The following is a 5,117-nucleotide window of genomic DNA, read 5'->3' as shown; positions in this document are numbered from 1 at the left end:
AGAAAGGAGAGGAAAGGGGAGGGGAGGAGAGGAGAGCAGAGGGGAGGGGAGGGGAGGAGAGGAGAGGGGAGGAGAGGGGAGGGGGTGACTGCAAACCACAGGGACAATTAGCCAGGCTTTTATTGCACAACCGAACACAAATCCTTCCTTTTTTCCCAACATCCATTCATCTATCCAGCATCTCACCGCCCTCCCCTCTGTTCATCCCTCTCTCCTTCAGCACCTTCCTCCATCTATCCATCCATCCCTTCATCCATTCATCTAAACGCCTACTTTCTCAATCCCTTCTTCTCTACGTACACACTTGCATCATTCATTCTTTTTGTTCTCTTCCACAGCTCTCTCTCCCTCCGGTCTGGTGTGGGTTGTGTAAGAGGCAGCAGTGTGCTTGTGTGGCAACATACTAATCATGACCCCAGTGGTCAGTTGTTGCTCTCTCTTCCCCTTTTTCCTTCCTCCTCCTCCTCCTCCTCCTCATCATCATCTTCATCATCAGGCCCAAAGCCAACCAACAACCAGCCTGCTGAGAACAAAAAGAGCTCTCTCTCTCTCTCTCCCTCCCTCTCTCCCTCTCTCTCTCTCTCTCTCTCTCTCTCTCTCTCTCCCTCCCTCTCTCCCTCTCTCTCTCTCTCTCTCTCCCTCCCTCTCTCTCTCTCTCTCTCTCTCCCTCCTTCTCCCTCTCCCCCTCTCTCTCTCTCTCTCTCCCTCCCTCTCTCCCTCTCTCCATCCCTCCCTCTCCCCCTCCAAACATTTATTGGTAGAGTGATGCTTCCAGAAAGACCCGCAACATTGATTGCAGCATTACAGAGTACTAGTCCTCCCCCCTTTTCTGAGACTTTCCAGGAATACAAGCCAAAGAGCCCAGTCTGACCACACACACACACGCTTGCACGCACACACGTACACACACACACGTACACACACACACACACACACACACACACAGTCAGGAGGAGAGGCCCAGAACCAACTCTCCGAGGGGGAGAGAGGCCGTGCTATGTGCCAGGTATGTTCAGCAGCACAACGGTGATACTGATAGAAAACACACTTCCAGCCTACTGTGGAGCCAAACATGGCTGGCCCACTGACGTCTGTGTGTACACACACACACACACACACACGCACACGCACACGCACACACACGCACACACACACATATACATACACACACACACACACACACACAAACACACGTTAAAGCTGTCTGTCTGAGAAGAGGCCAGGGGCCAGAATGAAAGAACCTATAGACGTCAGGCAGACGCCAGGGGTCTGTGTTGGAGCGTACACACAGAGCTATCCTGAGGACGACTACCACATTACTCACCTTTTATAGCTTCTGTCATGAAGCTGAGTGGAAAATAACATGATAGAAAACTGGGACAGGGCCAGGACGGATGCTCCAGTTACCTCAATGTTACTGCTCCTCTATTTTCTGGTTTGAATTACCCTTCTGACTCCTGAGGCCGCCTTAAAAATAGTGGGCCTAACTGGACCTATGATGCTATTTTCAACACGTGTGAGGAACCGTATCAATATTTGAAGGGTTATGGGGGCTGGTGCCTGAGCAGATGTGTTACGGTAGAGCCTGGCGTCATCATCCTTCGCTACCGATAGTAGCTACTAGCTAGGGTCTGTTTCAGTTCAATTCCAGTCAGCTGAGAACATGTATGTGATTTAGTCAAGTAAGGAAGAGTTGAGAGTTGCAAAATCAGTAGAGTTGCAAAATTCCCGCAAGTTTGAGAAACTTTCAGATCATTTCCAAACTTTCCGTATGGGTTTCCATATGGAAACGTTGGAAATAACCGGAAAGTTTCCCAAACGTATGGGCATTTTTCAACCCTATTCATTTACATACATTTTTTTGGGGGGGGGCATTTAGCCTATTCTAGAGTAAAGGGTGTAAAAAATACACCAAGCCCAACTGTCAAACTACGTTTGGGGAACACTGGCAGAGTTGTGATATAAATCTGGTTGCTGCAAAATGATGGACCTGACCAGGGTGGTTTACTCTGGCACCACCTGCTGGTACCCAGTGGTAATGCAGCCCTCAGCAGGAGTGACTGAGGAACCAGTCAGCCAGCCACTGCTGTCTCACTCGCTCAAGCTAGGCATGCTGATGGATAAGTACTGGCATTGCAGTCGTGTGATGAGAGAGAGAGAGGAGATGAGGAGAGGAGACAGGAGCAGGGAGCCTGACGTTTTCGAAGGGAAGCCATTGATGTCATGTTGACTGGTATGCTGTCTGTCGGGGAGGCTGGTGGAAGGTAGAAGCCCGTCTGTCAAATTTCTACCTCCACCAGCCACGGCTCGCTGTCTGCTGTTGCTGCTATGGACGGCAGGGTTCCTACACCTTCTGAAACACCAAATTCAAGCACCTTTTTTCAAGGACTTTCAAGACTCAATTCCCTCAAATTCAAGGACCCAACACGGCATAGTTTGAGACAGATCTAGATGAGAATTTATATAGTAGGAACTATCCGCTCATGGACAACAATTAAAAAGAGAGAGGGGAATTCAAGCACTTTCAATGACCCATGCCATGTCTATTTTCAAAAGCCCGTGGGAACCCTGGGAAGGGAGTTGAGGTCTTGTGATCAAGGAAAATGAGATGAGGAAGGTGGATAAGGAAAGGAGACGAGGAAGGGAGGAAAGGACCACAATAATAATAATAATAATAATAATAAAAACTTTTATTTGTATAGCGCTTTCCCTGCAAACATTGCAGCTCAAAGTGCTCCAAGAGTAGATCAGATACTGATAGCCCATTGGCTTGTGTGTTATCGGCTAATGCTGCTATGTGAGGGAGTTGAGGTCATGTGAGATGAAGGAGAGGAGATGAGAAGAGGTTGAGTTGACCAGACAAGGAAAGGACCCTCACAGCAGATCAGACGCTGACGTCTCATTGGCTGGTAGAGTGGCCTGGTATTACTGGTATGCCGCAGGAGTTGAAGTCAGGTGACACGGGGAAGTGTTGGTGAGAGCACAGTGCTCTCTGGGAGGGCCTGGGAGTCACGATTACACAACACCAAGATCTGATTTCATGCTCAATGGATCTCTCTTCTCCTCTGTGTCTGTCCAAAGTCTCCCCTGTTCTCTCTGCCTCCTTCCCTCTCTCTAGTCAATCCACCATTTCTTCATTTCATTTCATCTCTTTTCTCTATCCTTCAATCTCTTCGCTCCCTTTCGTTTTTTTTGTGCAAATCACTGTATTCCTACCAGGTAAGCATTTACAGCCGCTAAAGGTTTCTTCAACAAGGTATAAAACTGGAGTTATACTGCCCCACAGTGGCAGCACCAGGAATAACACTCATTACAACACTCACCAATTTGAATGGCGATGACAATGAATCGTGCCTTTCTCCCTTTACTGAGGTAAGGATGAGGGTGCGGCGGTGAGGCCTAGCGAACAACCAAAGGTTTAGACTAATACTAGGCTACGTTGCTTCCACCAATTGACCACGCCGTGTTAGATGTCAGTAACAATATTCTGCCTCAACACTGTGTCGTAGGCCTACTTTCCACTTCAAACACTTTGAAGTTTCCAGAGGCCTTTAAATAAATCGATGGGATCCCTGTGTCAGCAGCAACAGCAGCTAGGAAGCGTAGCCCTAACTCCCACTAGAGCTGAGATGAGCCATACTGCACTGGGCTGGTCTGCTTAAATGCTTCTACCACGGTGGCTGAAACAGTGCTGGAGAAGGCCACGGGGCAGCTGTGGTGCAGGAGGTAGAGCTGCCGTCTAATGATCGCAAGGTTGGCAGATCGGCGGTTCGAGCCCCGGCTGGCCACATGTCGAAGTGTCCTTGGGCAAGACACTGAACCCCAAATTGCTCCCAGTGAGCGGGCCGGCGCCTTGCATGCTAGCTTGCGCCATTGGTGTGTGAATGTGTGTGTGAATGGGTGAATGAGAGGCCGTTGTAAAGCGCTTTGGATAAAGGCGCTATATAAGTGCAGTCCAAGCCCCAGAGAGACAGAGGGAGCAGAGCAACACACCAGACAGGAGGCACACCAGCCTTACGACAGGGGGCGTCATTTCTACGCGGGCGCTCGGAGCTTCAGTCAGTACAGATGGAGCAGTCTGCCGCTATCTGGCCTGAGACAATGCAGACAGGTAGAACCGGAAAAGGCAGACAGACACATTATCTCCAGAATACAACAACAACACAGGAGCGAGGTGTGATCTCTCTCTCTCTCTCTCAGACATGTCTCTACACGCAAACACACACACACACACACACACACCAGTGTTTCCTATTAATTTCATAGACTGTGGCGGCCCGCCGTAGTGTAATTCGTCCCAATTTGTCCCGCCATAATGTCTCATAACGAGCCGGAAATATTTGTACAAGCGACGCCCCCGCGGGCGTATGTGCTTTGTAGCACAGGTCATGGGTTTAAGACAAGTGTGTGTTTGTCAAAGGTCAAAGGTCACCACCGAGGTTTGAACCTTTTGGGTCGTCATCATCGTACAGTACGTGACCTCTGTGAGAGGAGATTACCAGAACACAGAAACATTTACCAGATTGTGTCTCAGGGACAAATCCACTTCAGTTTCATCCCAAATCACATCATCATTATTATCAACCACAGTTAAAACACAACGGGGCAACGGGGCACGTCCTGACGCCGGGGTCGTCTCCAGCTGTGCTCGGCTGAGTGTAGTTGTAATCCTGGCCCAGGTGGATAAGCCATGCAGGGGCTGTGTCTGCCTAGCTACAGGACAGCCCTCCTGGCTAACATACATGCACACATGCACGCACGGCACAGCTGGGGCCTGAAATCCACAGCTGCCGACGATTATGTAACGAGATGAGATGGGGTGCGTGTGTGTGTGTGTGTGTGTGTGTATGTGTGTGTGTGTGTGTGTGTGTGTGTGTGTGTGTGTGTGTGTGTGTGTGTGTGTGCAGTCGGGGCTCAGTGCGGTCCAGCGCCCTGCATTGACCACTCTCTACGGTCCAGCGCCCTGCATTGACCACTCTCTACGGTCCACTGCCCTCCAACCACCTCCTCCACAGCTGGTCCCATCTCGACTACGGACTGACACAGCAGCACCAGCAGTGTCCAGCTAATGACTGCATGTGAACACAGTGAAGACAATCAAGACCATATCGACTAGT

Source organism: Nansenia antarctica (genome assembly GCF_963989245.1).
Source record: "Nansenia antarctica genome assembly, chromosome: 14".
NCBI classification, from domain to species: domain Eukaryota; kingdom Metazoa; phylum Chordata; class Actinopteri; order Argentiniformes; family Microstomatidae; genus Nansenia; species Nansenia antarctica.
The sequence above is the reverse complement of the archived record's forward strand: the minus strand, read 5'-3'. Positions refer to the sequence as shown.